The 14,461-nt window shown below is 43.6% G+C and overlaps 1 protein-coding gene across 6 annotated transcripts in view; it reads right to left on the bottom strand.

The window, feature by feature from the left end:
- TNRC6B (trinucleotide repeat containing adaptor 6B) overlaps positions 1 to 14,461 on the bottom strand; it is a 212,159-nt gene that overhangs the window by 127,309 nt on the left and 70,389 nt on the right. The gene's annotated exons all lie outside the window — the stretch shown is intronic.

Genomic DNA, 14,461 nt, shown 5'->3' with positions numbered 1-14,461 from the left:
GGATCACTTGAGTCCCACCAGCCTGGGCAACACAGCGAGACCCTGTCTCTACAAAAAATAAAAAATTAGCCAGGTGTAGTAGTGTACGCCTGTAGTCCCAGCTACTCAGGAGGCTGAAGTGGGAAGATCACTTGAGCCCAGGAGGTCGAGGCTGCAGTAAGCCATGATCATGCCACTGCACTACAGCCTAGGTGACAGAGTGAGACCCTGTCTCAAAAAAAAAAAAAAAAAAGAAAGAAAAAGAAAAAGAAAATGCACCAATCACCACATAAAAACAACGTTAGTAGGCCAACCTTTGAGCAGAGAAAAATCTGAAAGTAAGCCAGTATTTATCTCATACTGCTCAAGTTCCAGCCCTATATGGCACAGACTTTCAGACATGTTCCCTATTCTCCATCTAGTTTTTCACAGCACTCTAACAGACTAACAAAGCCACTAAAAGCAAAACTTCACAACAGAAAGGTAGCCAAATTTTTTTTAAAGATTCTAAAGTGTAAGTGTGCAAAAATGTATACAAGGCAATTTTTAGATTTATAAAAGTACAAATGATAACCTAAACGTCCCTCAGTGGGAGCTACCATTTACCAGGTGCTTGCCATGTGCCACCCACAAGTATAGCACCCTACGTGTATCACCACGTGTGATGCTCACAACAGCTCTGTTAAATGGGGATGAGACACATCTCCAGACTGCAGATAAGGAGGCGGAGGCACAGCGAAGTTGAGTAAGACTTCAGCACAGTTGCTGGCAGGGCTGGGATACGAATATAGAGCTTGAGCTCCCACCACCATCACATTCCACTGCCTCTCATGAGAGGGAACTTAAAGAAATGATGGCTTCTCCAAATAACACAAAGCCATGCAGCTCTAGTGGCAGGGGTTCTGACTGATGACCATTGTAATTCCCAGGAATACAGTGTGCCTGTGCCTAGCATATCATAAATACTCAATATGACCTACAACATATATTACATATACATTCATACATACATAAATAAAATACTTAAAAGGGGAGGCTAAAATAAGAAATAGTGAACATTTAATTTTATGTACTTCTCACGATTTAAATTTTAGGCAAGAATATTACTTTTTAGCCGGGCGCGGTGGCTCACGCCTGTAATCCCAGCACTTTGGGAGGCTGAGGTGGGCAGATCACCTGTGGTCAGGAGTTCGAGACCAGCCTGGCTAACATGATGAAACCCCGTCTCTACTAAAAATACAAAAAATTAGCTGGGCTTGGGGGTGCACGCCTGTAATCCCAGCTACTCGGGAGGCTGAGGCAGGAGAAATGCTTGAACCTGGCAGGCAGAAGTTGTAGTGAGCCGAGATCATGCCACTGCACTTCAGCTTGGGCAACAAGAGTGAAACTCTTGTCGCAAAAAAAATAAAAAAAGAATATTACTTTTTAAATTATTTTAAAATTTTGAAACAATCTCAAACTTATGGAAATTTGCAAGAATAGTACAAAGAACTGTCTCTCCCCAGAACCATTGAGGGGAAGTTGCCAACTTGAGGCCCCGTCACCCTGAATACTTTAGTATGTGTTTTCCCAAAAAACAAAACCAAATCACTAGGCCAGGGACTGTGGCTCACACCTGCAAACCCAGCACTTTGAGAGGCCGAGTCGGGTGGATCACTTGAAGTCAGGAGTTCAAGACCAGCCTGGCCAACATGGTGAAACCCAATCTCTATTAAAAATACAAAAATTAGTCAGGTATGGTGGCACATGCCTGTAATCCCAGCTAGTCGGGAGGCTAAGGCATCATGAAAATCGTTTGAACCCAGAAGGCAGAGGTTGCAGTGAGCTGAGATCGTGCCACCGCAGCACTCCAGCCTGGGCGAGAGAGCCAGGCTCTGTCTCAAAACAAAAACAACAACAACAAAAACCAAACCACAGTCCTATATAACCATAATACAACCATCACAATCAGAACATTAACGCTGATACATTCCTATCATTAAATCCTCAAGCCCCATGCAAGCTTCGTCACCCGTCCTACCAATAGCCTTTATAGTAAAAAGATCGAGGTCAGAATCACATGTTGCATTTAGTTGACATGTCTCTTTAGTCTCCTTCAGTTTAGAATCATTCTTTGGTCTTGCTTTGACTTTCACAACCATGAAATTTTTGAGGATCACAGGCCAGTTATTTTGTAGAATGTCACTCCAACCAGGTTTGTCTATCATTTCCTCATAATTGATTGAGGTCATGTGCCTTGGCAGGAATACTGCAGAGGGAATGGTGTGTTCTCTTTACATCCTAGCAGGTGGCATGATTTCAATTTGTTCCACTGCTGCGATTACCTGGTTAAGGTGGCGTCTGCCAGGCCTCTCCATTGGAAAGTTGCTCTTTTTCTCCTTTGTAATCATTAAGTATTTTTGAAGAGGTACTTTGAAATTTAGAGAACCCATTCTTCAAATGCTGAATTAATTGATAAGTCCATACATAGGTTTTCTTACAAAGTAGGTGAAGCTGTGTGAGAACCCTTAGTTTTCTTTTTTATTCAGCAGGTTCTAATCCATGACTTATTCAGCAGGTTCTAATCCATGACTATCACTTCTCAAATTTTGAAATTAACTGATTTGGCCAGTGGGAATCCCTTCAAACTGACTCTGGGTCCTTTTGGCATGTTTTCATCACTCTTTGAAGACTTCTTTGCTTTCTAACCCAAGATGTTCCAGGCTCATGTTAAACATTCCTGCTTCAATCCTATAATCAGCCATTTCTCCAAGCAGCTGGGGTTCCTTTTAGTGGAAAACGGGATATAGAAGCCAAGATCTAGAAACCTGAAACACTCATTGCTATTGGAATATTGCTGTTCCCAGGCACCCTCCCCTTCTACTATGAACAGAACTAGGAAACAGATGTGCGTATGTATGTGCACACACATATGTATATAAATACACATACATGCATGCCTTTTGCAAAGATTTTATTGCTATTTTTATCGGTCCTTATTAAAATCCATGCATTCACACCAATACTTCTGATGCCGATCTAGCATCACAGGGTTAATTCTAGCTGTTTCCTTTCCAATATCTGTAACGTTCTTCAACAGTGAGAGCTGCTGGGGGCCATTATCCTGAACATACTTATTTCATCAATCCTCCTATATTCAACCAATCAATACAGGAAGGGCATCCCAGAAGCAATGGATGCCCTTCTCACCTCTCCTGGGCTCTGACACAGCACACCAGACCCTCCCTCCTCATCCTACTCAGGCTCTGATACCCCTGGCCAGGCCAACACCTTGCTGAGCCCACTTAATAGCCTCTAGGACTGAACTGTTCAGGAAGGAAAAGAGAGAGAAAAGAACACTTTTAAAATTAAAAATAATTAATTTAAAATGTATTTTTAAAAGAATATCAGTTAAGTTAGAACTCGTAATAATTCAGAGAGCCAAACTAAAGTTCAACTTTGCATCATCTATGAAGAACAGGTTTGCTAAGTAAATTAATAGTGTAAACAAGCTTGTAACCCAGATATTTAACCTACTTAAGAAAACTAATTGTTTTCAAGCACTTTAAAATCACTGGGCATGTACTTGCCTTTAATTATTGTCTAATTACAAATGACTTCTATTTTCTTTGTTACAGCTTTGATAAACCTTCTGATTATGCTTTAAGAATTACAACTTAAACTCAATACAGTTTAGATCCTTTAAAAATGTCTTTATTAATCAATTGGTTTTTCAATTAATCACCTGAAATAAACTTTTTAACCATTCAGTGATTTTTCTTTTTTAGTTAATCTGTCATGTTGCTTAAAAAGAAAAAATGGGCCAAGCATTGTGGCTTATGCCTGTAATCCTAGCACTTTGGGAGGCTGAGGTGGGAGAATCACTTGAGCCCAGAAGTTCAAGACCAGCCTGAGCAGCATAGGGAGACCCTGTCTCTGTTAAAATAAGTTTTTCTAATTAGCCAGGCGTGGTGGCTCATGCCTGTAGTCCCAATTACTTGCGTGGCTGAGACAGGAGGATCTCAGCTTGAGCCCAGAAGGTCGAGGCTGCAGTGAACTATGAATCACACCACTGCACTCCAACCTGGGCAACAGAACAAGACTTGTCTAAAAAAAAAAAAAAGAAAGAAAAAAGAAAAACGCTTTTCGGCTGGGTGCGGTGGCTCATGCCTGTAATCTCAGCACTTTGGGAGGCTGAGGGGGGTAGATCATGAGGTCAGGAGCTTGAGAACAGCCTGGCCAACATAGTGAAACCCCGTCTCTACTAAAAATACAAAAAATCAGCCTGGGTATGGTGGCAGGCACCTGTAATCCCAGCTACTTGGGAGGCTGAAGCAGGAGAATCGCTTGAACCCGGGAGGTGGAGGTTGCAGTGAGCTGAGATCAAGCCATGTGCTGTGCTCCAGCGAGGGGCAACAGTATGAGACTCTGTCTCAAAAAAAAAAAAAAAAAGAAAAACACCTTTCAGCAGCCAGCCAGGGATGCTCCCAAAGACCTCCTATTCTGCACACCATCAGCACAGTCTCATTCTCCTGTTGTTTATCATGAATGCAGTGCTGAGGATACCACAAAGCCAGCAGCCGTTCCCGTCATCTGCATCCGTATTTTAAGACACTCCACTTTATAATACAGGGATTCAACCAATTAATTAGCAAATCATTCTGCACTGTGTTTAAGGCAGCTTGGGAAGAGAAGAAAATTTTGGTGGAGTTACAGCACCCAGTTCCTCCACCTCCTCATGTGTACATGGCTGCAGCCTGGTCACTGAGCTGTCAGCACTCCTTTTTTCTTATGAAGATAAAACCATCCTCCACATCACGTTGTCGGGAGGACTAAATGAGGTAATGGAAGTGTGTGCAGCATAATAGGCACTTAATGAATCAGTTCATGTCCCTTCCCCCCCACCAGAGCCTTATGGAAAAACTCAGCATGACTCAGAGCAATGTTTTAAAATTTGGTTACACAGAACCTCAGAGAGAAGCTACTGCAGAGTACAGGTCATAACTGCGAGCCTGAACCGCGTCTGCCCTATCACTGCCCCTGACCCAAACAAAGGGAAACCAGAAAAAAACACCAGCAAGAGTTCCATAATCTAAAAATGAGCAACCAACTCATCCCTGCCTCAGGAGAATAGAAATATTCTAGGAGAAAGAAATGAAGAACAAATAAGCTGTTTTTTCTACCCTGACTTCCAAATAAAGGTGCCAACAAGTCCTAGAGACTCCAATGAGGCCCAGTTTTAGGGTCCCGGACCACTGAGGCACTCATTTATTCAGTGGTAGGTTATCTGGTTTTTACCTCTAGATCTATTAAGTACCAGTAACTATTAGGATTTAACATGTGATAGAAGAAGATCACATTATTAAAAATCCATTAGAAAGCCCCACCTCTACAAAAAAATTAGCCGGGCATGGCGGTGGAGCCTGTAGCCCCAGCTACTCTGGTAGCTGAGATGGAAGGACTGCTTGAGCCCGGTAGGTTGAGGCTGAGATTGTGACATTGTACTCCAACAGACTGAGACCCTGTCTCAAAAAAAGAAAAAGAAATCCATTAGAGGTAAGCAATTTTTAAAATCAAAGGTGTTAACAATATGATGCAGTATGGGCCAACCTAGCAGTGTATTAAAAAGAAAAAAAAAGGCCAGACGCAGTGGCTCACGCCTGTAATCCCAGCACTTTCGGAGGCTGAGGCAGGTGGATCACAAGGTCAGGAGATCGAGACCATACTGGCTAACATGGTGAAACCCTGTCTCTACTAAAAATACAAACAAACAAAAAAAATTAGCTGGGCGTGGTGGCGGGCGCCTGTAGTCCTAGCTGCTGGGGAGGCTGAGGCAGGAGAATGGTGTGAACCTGGGAGGCGGAGCTTGCAGTGAGCTGATATTGCACCACTGCACTCCAGCCTGGGTGACAGGGCGAGACTCCATCTCAACAAAACAAAACAAAACAAAACAAAACAAGGCTGAGGATGGTGGCTCATGCCTATAATCCCAGCACCTTGGGAGGCAAAGGCAGGAGGATTGCCTGAGTTCAGCAGTTTGAGACCAGCCTGGGCAACATATCAAGGCCCCGTCTCTACAGAAAAATTTAGCCAGGTGTGGTGGTGTGCACCTGTAGTCCTAACTACTTGGCAGGCTAACCCAGGAGGATTGTTTGGCTCAAGTCTGAGGCTGTAGTGAGCTGAGATCGTGCCATTGCACTCCAGCCTGGGTGACAGAGCAAAGCCCTGTCTCTAATAAATTAAAAAAAAAAGAAGATGACGACAAAGGCAAAAAAGCTAGTCCCTAATAGTGAACCAAGCAGAGCTGGAAAGGTCCCAGCAGGTTAGACATTTCAAACACGTGGCCTCAAAAGAAAACACTGGGATCAGGAATGAATCTAAGAATTCTCAGTAAATAATGCCAGATGATCTATTTGCTCTATATTTTCAATATCTGAAATATCTAAACTTCCTTGGCATGTAAGATGATGTTGTTTTGGTGTGTTGTTTCTTTTAAAACCATTATAATTTGTTTACATCCAAGAAAATATAGTGGCAATCCTTCCAAATTGCCTCAAGAGCAAAGCCAGACATTTAAAAAATGCAAACAAAAATGGTACCATGAATATACATTGTTGTCTCTGCAAATAATTCTTCTTCACACAGAAGGATAAAGCTGTCTGCATGTGTCATTTGCAAAGCCTCTGTGCTTCCAAACAGCCTCCAAGCAAAATTTAAAGGAGGGCTCCCAGCAAAATTTAAAGCAGGTCTCCCCTGGGTTTACAAAGGGCCTAGACCCTGAGTGATACATCACAGGACTCAGATGTCCTCCCCAAACCACTGCAGACACACCAGTGTTCTGCAGCAGGAAACACCAGTTCCCCTCCTTTTAGGGACCATAGTGCCTAAAAGTCTCCCCTTCCCCAAGCTGGTGGAGGGGCCAGCCACTCTGGCTTTTCTTCTCTATTGGTGGGGGGAGGACAAGTAAACACAGAAGCTGCTACAGCTCAGAGAATTCACAGGCTGATTGCATTTAAAGCCTTCCCCAGTTGTGAGATGTTAGGCATTCTTTGTTTCCTATTAAAGGACATTCAAGCATGTGCAAAGCAGGTGGGGAAAACTAAGAGTTCTGTATCAAGGACACTGCTACCTGAAATACAGATATTTCTTCTAAAAGGGAGGAGACAGTTCACAGCCCCCTTCCACACCACGCCAAATATTTCTTCTGGAAGGAAAGCTGGCCCAGCAACTTCAGGAAGCTACTGCAATGCTACCTGGCCTGGGAGAAGTATTTTGTCTGGTTTCTTCCTAGGGCAGAATACCATAATGCCCAAGCACAGAAGCTCAGCAGCCGAGGCCATTGGGGTCACTTCCTACCTGTGTAGCCTCAGGCAACACAGTCTCTCCGCACCAGCTCACAGGGTCTTCATGAAGATGAAATGAGTTAGCACAGGTAAAGCATGCAGGACGCTCTGCCCGGGGTTCACCACAGGAAGTGCTATCTTCAGCCCTTCCAAGATGTAAATTCCCACCTCCTCCAACCCAGACTCCTTCTTCTTTTCCTTTTCTTCAGACCATTTGCCTGCCCCTGGTTCTTTTATTCTCAACCTAACACGCACTGTCATGCATATTCACCAGCATTCTCCAAAGACCTTGCCCCCTGGTTATCCCACACTACTTTTCTAAGCCTATCCTCACGCAACCTCAGACAAACCCCGACTCCAACTAACTGTGTTCTTCACCTTCCCTTGCTGGGAAAAAAAAAACCCTGCGCAGCCACAGATCACTGCAATTACATATAACGCATCTCCTCTCTCAGTGAAGCTCTTAGGGCTGGCAGCCGGTTCTCTTTGCAGTCTTTCTTTTTTTTTTTTGGAAGGCGGGTGGCGCTGTTCCACATGTTTTATCTTACTTCAAGTTCTTTTTCCCACTCAGACTTCACCTCCTATTCCTACTTTACAGAAACAGTGAATGCTTCCCAGGAGAACTCCCTCAAACACCCTTCCCTCCATTTCCATATTTACTTTTCCTTCTCTGAGGCTAACCTGTCATCTAGGCAGCAAATCTCTCCCCATGCCTCAGGTCTCTTCTCTGCGGGGAGATTTTTCTCCCCAGGATATCCTCTCTTCCAGGTATAAGTCAACCAATTTTATCAAGTGCCTACGGAGTGCCAGGCTGCAGTCCACAGATGATAGAGGTAGAGCTCATCCTCACCTTCAATGCTTACCTCTCGGCTAGCTCCTTCCTATTTGTGCTTCAGAAGGGAAGCCCAACCAGGGCAGCATTTTTCAATCTATTTTTGCTCACTGCTTTATCCCCAGAGACCAGCATAGCTCCTGGAGCATATGATGCACTCCATAATTATTTGCTGAGTTGTTTCAAGTCATCTTTGATTCACTTATTCATTCAACAAATGCTCACTGAGCACCCTCTGTCAGAAGCTGTGCAGGTCCTGGGGTGACACTGATGAACACTGTGAGTTTCTGCTGGAGAGCTGCTCAACGTATTGCCAGGGAGAGACCCAAAAACCCATGAGGAGACTTTGCCATGCGACAACAAGAAGCAGGATGAACAATGTGCTCGGCTGCTGGGACTCACTGCAGCTTGATGGATGCCAGTGCTCCTCAAGGCCAAATCTAACTGCCCTCATTCAATTCAGGGCTTCCCAAGCTGACCGCTGGGGCGCCGGCCCTAAAATCCTTCCTTTTCGGGTTTCTCTTGCACCCTCCTTTTTCCTGTTCTCACCCTGCTCCTCTGAGCAACTCCTAAGGGAGCACTGTCACTCCCATGGCCTAAAGGACCACCTCTGTACCCAAGTAAATGGCTCCCAAGCTTCTGCCTTGAGCTCCAGACCCTTATTTCTGCCTGCCAAGTTATATTAAATGTCTGGCAAATCTAAACATGTCCAAAGCCAAACACATTGCCTTCTACTCCTGCTGTTCATCCCACCACATAGCCCAAACCCCTGCTCTACTCACTGACCGCCTACCCCAATTCGTGGCATCATCCCTTCCCCCAGCCTGGGGCTGATCTAGGACCCCTCCCTCTTTCTCACCATAGCTGATGGACTCACTCCACTTCAGAAGCAGCTAGAAAATCTGGTCTTTACTTTTTTTTTGAGGCAGAGTCTTGCTCAGTTGCCTAGGCAGGAATGCAGTGGCTCGATCTCGGCTCACTGCAGCCTCCATCTCCTGGATTCAAGCGATTCTCATGCCTCAGACTCCAGAGTAGCTGGGACTACAGGTGTGCACCACCATGCGTGGCTAATTTTTGTATTTTTAGTAGAGATGGGGTTTCACTACGTTGGCTAGGCTGTCTCGAACTCCCGACCTCAGGTGATCCACCCGCCTTAGCCTCCCAAAGTGCTGGGATTACAGGCACGAACCACCGCACCCGGCCTGGTCTTTCCATCTTTATGGTCACTACCTTAATTTATGTTCTCCACTTGTCTCTCTTGCTTTGACTGCCTGTTCCTTCCACCGGATCCTTAACATGAAAATCAGTGGAGGCAAGTTTAGTTTTTAAAACTGCTTTCTATGGGATAAAATCCAAATTTCTGGGCCAGGCATAGTTGCTCACACCTGTAATCACAGCTGGGTCTTATCTCAGCACTTTGGGAGGGCAAGGTGGGAAAATCACTTGAGGTCAGGAGTTCGAGACCAGGCTAGGCAAAAAAGCAAGATCCTATCTCTAAAAAATAAAAATAGGCTGGCGCGGTGGCTCACGTCTGTAAGGCAGGTGGATTACTTGAGGTCAGGAGTTTGAGACCAGCCTGGCCAACATGGCGAAACCCCGTCTCTACTAAAAATACAAAAATTAGCTGGGCATGGTGGTGCATGCCTGTAATCCCAGCTACTGGGGAGGCTGAGGTAAAAGAATTGCTTGAACCCGGGAGGTGGAGGTTGCAGTGAGCTGAGATTGTGCCACTGCACTCCAGCCTCAGCAACAGAATGAGACTCTGTCTCTAAATAAATAAATAAATAAATAAGCTGGCCATGATGGCACACATTTGCAGTCTTAGCTACCCAGGAGGCTGAGGCAGGAGGATCGCTTGAGCCCAGGAGTTCAAGGTCACAGTGAGCTATGATCACACTATTGCACTCCAGCCTGGATGACAGGGTGAGAACCTGTCTTGTTTAAAAAAATAAAAATAAAACAAATTTCTTAGAATACAAAACCAATCAAACTACAACTCCAAGCTACCCTTTCGCTCTCCTCCAAAGAGTTAACCCTTGGGCCCCACTACTATCTCACCATTTCCCACTCTCCCACTCACTCCCTAACTCTGTCCTTGTTTATTCTATTTCTTCTGCCTGAAATAGAGCAGGGAAGAGACCTGGGAAACACCCAATTCCAGTAATAACAATAATGAAAACAGTAGCTAACACTGACCCAAGCAACATGTTAAACACCTGAAACAAGTTCTCACTGAATCTTCACGATCAGTCTTCGAGGTGGGTACTATTACTATCCCCTTATTTTACCAATGAGAAAACCGGGGCACACAAGATGGCACAGCTGCTCAACACTGGGCTGATCTGATCACACAGCTGTCCTGACTTCAGAACCTCAGTTCTTAACCACTCCACCACACCAAGCGACTCCCATCTGCCCATTAAGACCCAGCTCAGATGTTTCCTCCTTGGGGGAGACTTTCCTATTCCCTTCCTCTTCTCTATCCTCGAGGATCCCGCAGCGCCGTCTTTATTACGGGCAGCCTCTTTGTGTGTCTGTCTGTTTACATTACTGGTTGAGTTCCAAAGATAAAAACTAGGTCTTTTTACCTTCTTATTCCCAGCACTATACAGTGCTCAACATATTAGATTTGCTCAATAAATACTGATGCAGTAAACACATCTTTCCAATCACACAGGACCTAGATTATACCAAGCTCCAATTCAAGTCCACCACAGCTAACCATAACCTCTCCTCCCCAACACCCAACACAGCTAACCATAACCTCTCCTCCCCAACACCCGACACAGCTAACCATAACCTCTCCTCCCCAACACCCGACACAGCTAACCATAACCTCTCCTCCCCAACACCCGACACAGCTAACCATAACCTCTCCTCCCCAACACCCGACACAGCTAACCATAACCTCTCCTCTCCTCCCCTCTCTGCCCCAGCACTCTTCGAAAAGGAGAAAGAGCAGGCCTTGCTGGGGCAGCCACTCCCACAACCAGCTGATAGCATTATCACACCAGGGCAGGCCAGAGAGCTGCTGGCCATGGCCCTCTGATTACAGGAGTAAAGTGCATCCAAGAAGCACTTTCTCTCCCTGAGACAGGGACAGAGGGGACATTTGATGTGGGGTTGCCAGATTTAAGGTCTCTGTCATTTAAAATGCAACAGCAGATGATGGACATAAAAATTAAAATGTATATAATATGATAGAAAATCTGCCATGGCCATTTTCATAATTCATGAAGAGCCAACAGGTTAAAATGTATACAAGTAACACAGATACGTAAGTTTTATAACCTACTTGCCGTTTTACATAACCACCAAGACTGAATCACATAAATTTTGCTGTTAAGTTTTGAGTACTATTCCAGATGCTACAACTGCTCAGCACCTAATGGAGTGGGCTTGGTTTTTCTTTTTTCAGACACTAATGTAGAATGGTTATCTGCTCACAGTATATTCAGATGGAACAAAGTAATTTTTTAAAAGGATGAGTCATGAAATCATTATCTCGGTAGTCAATAAATAAGAATGAAGGAAGGTAGTCCCAGACTTGAAATAAGGTTTATTCCTATGAGTGAGGCTAATAAAACCAGCAAGCACATAGTTAATTGTAATACATACTAACAGATGGTCTATAATTAGGATGTGGTTCCCAAATGCCAAACTTTAGCACCTGTGATGATCTGTGGGAAAAAGGAAACAATGTAATCATTTTCATAAAGCTTTATTCAATTTAATGAGACGGCTCTTATTCTGAGACTGTTCATTCTACTTTTTTGTTAAAATTTTTTTTTCTTTGAAATGATGGTAACAAATGGTAAGTTTCAAAAATGCCTTTACTTGGCAAATTTCAAACCAGTAACTCATGATGGACCCCAATGTGTCTTTTTCAACCTTACAGTTCCCTGAAACCGAAGTCTGGGAACCAACATATTAAAGTGTTTGAAGAGACCTGGGAAACACCCAATTCCAGTTTGCTTAAGACGCAGTTTTAGAAAGGGATAATTGAAATGGAAAGCTAATCAAGCATTTCCCCAAGTGGACACTAAAAAACAAAAACCTGGCACTTTGAAGATTTTATATACACATCACTAAGATTTCCAATGCAAATTCCCATCTTAAAGACGCTAAGAAATCCTGTAGCAAAGAAAGGCCAGTTTAATTCTGTTTAATTAGGAAAGAAACCTTTTTTTTTTGGGCAGACAAATCTATTAGTACCCCAACAAACAGTGGGAAATGCTGAACTAATCAAATGTACTGAAGTGTGTTCTGAAAACAGAACATATTACTAGTTGAGAGATGTGCCTTCGTGAAACCTGGAAGCTGAAAGACAGCACAGCAGTGTTTTCCATAAGGCTTTTCCAAAAGAGAATACATAATCTGGTAGCTACAAAGGTGTTTCCCACTTCAGTTTCTCTAATATCTGGGGGAGAAAGTATAAACACATATTCATTTCTCAATATAAATATTATCAATAGCCACTTCTCAGTATGGATGGCCAATTCGGTTTGATCAGAATGAGATCCCCTGGACAGGGAAGACAACACTCTGGGCATCGAAAATATCCATCTTCTACATGCTGAAGTAACAAATTAACATTTTTTTAAAGTCACTAACAAATCTGGTTGATATGATAACTGAGTGGGACTGATAAATGATTTAGACCAGCAAAAGTGGGGATCATATGCTGAAATGGGGCAACTCATGAGTAGTGCCTTCTAAATGTTTTGAAATCATGGTAAGACAACCCTCAGTGATCATTAAATCAATTTAGTGGGTTGGAATTAGCTTGTTAGTGTTTTGTTCTGTACCATACAAAGTGGACTTAAAAGACTGTATCTGACTACATACACTTATTATCAGAAAGTAAATACTTCTGCTTCAGCGTAAACATTCACATGTCTATGGGTTTCAATACAAATTGAATTTTTTATAGTAGAGCCAATCAAAAAGTTTAAAAGCCACTGTTCTAAGCTACCTAATTATCTAACTTCAGTTTATAAATGGGAACTTCTTGGCATTAAAAGAACAGCAATTATTTTCTGTAAGCAGAGGGGTAAAGGAAACAACGGCAAGAAGAGGCAACAACTGATCACAAGCTTCACTGCCCTGGGATCCTAGGGAGGAGCGCACGCGATCACCTGCTAGATCTCTGACCTTATTAAGTCATTAAAGGGCATTATTTCTGCTCACCACTATACAGTCTGGTTTTTATAAAGGCATAAATGAATAACCAAAATGCACTTCTAAAGAAAAACAAAAATGTAAGAAGTCATAATAACTAAACAAACAAAAAACAAGGTTGAATAGCTGATATCCCAAACTCTGACAGGGCACTTCACAGAAAAATAAGCTTCTCTATGTCAACTGAAATGAAATTATGTAGTAACCAAAAATCAGCACTTACTCTCTCCAGTGTGAACAAGGTTTGATTCCAAGCAGGATTCAAGATCATTTCTTTATTTTATTTTTTTTTTTGAGACACAGTGTTGCTTTGTCGCCCAGGCTGGAGTGCAACGGTGTGATCTTGGCTCACTGCAACCTCCGCCTCCAAGGTTCAAGTGATTCTCTTACCTCAGCCTCCCAAGTGGCTGGGATTACAGGCGCCCAACTAATTTTTTGTATTTTTAGTAGAGACGAGGTTTCACCATGTTGGCCAGGCTGCTCTCAAACTCCTGACCTCAGGTGATCCACTCGCCTCGGCCTCCCAAAGTGCTGGGACTACAGGCATGAGCCACCATGCCCAGCCAGATTCAAGATCTTTTCTATCTTTACTGGTTATCACTTAGAGACGGTCTAGTTGACAGCTGCAAAGCAGTCTCAATCAATGAGATAATTAAATGAAAGTCTTTGAACCTGCTTTTTATAAACTGAAAAAACTCACCCGTATTTAGTAAATATGTGTTCAATTGGCCCAGGATGGCAAAAAGTACACAGTGAGTGTGACAATCTGGGGCTAAACGGCCTGCACATCACTCGCACATCACTCGAGAAAAGTGAGATAAGAAAAGTGAGAGACAAGCACAAGATAATTAGCCTGGTGGCAACCTCTCCCACCTCACACCTCCACCACACAGGGAGGCTGGGACACTGACTTAAAACAATCCTAATTTCATCCCCCCACCTGAAGCCACCACCTCACTGACTCCAGGGAGTGCAAAAGAAACTCACAAACAGGAACAGGAACGCTCCCACCCCTCCTGCTGGATCTGTTTTTAAGTGTAAGCCTCTACACCAAGCATTTCAGAAACATGCCACAAACCAGTATGTTTAGGAACTTCTACCAATGTACCATTCTGCTGACTGTAGCCCAAACACTATTTCAAATTCT

The sequence above is a fragment of the Pongo abelii genome, chromosome 23 (genome assembly GCF_028885655.2).
Source record: "Pongo abelii isolate AG06213 chromosome 23, NHGRI_mPonAbe1-v2.0_pri, whole genome shotgun sequence".
In the NCBI taxonomy this organism is placed as follows: domain Eukaryota; kingdom Metazoa; phylum Chordata; class Mammalia; order Primates; family Hominidae; genus Pongo; species Pongo abelii.
The sequence above is the reverse complement of the archived record's forward strand: the minus strand, read 5'-3'. Positions and strand labels throughout refer to the sequence as shown.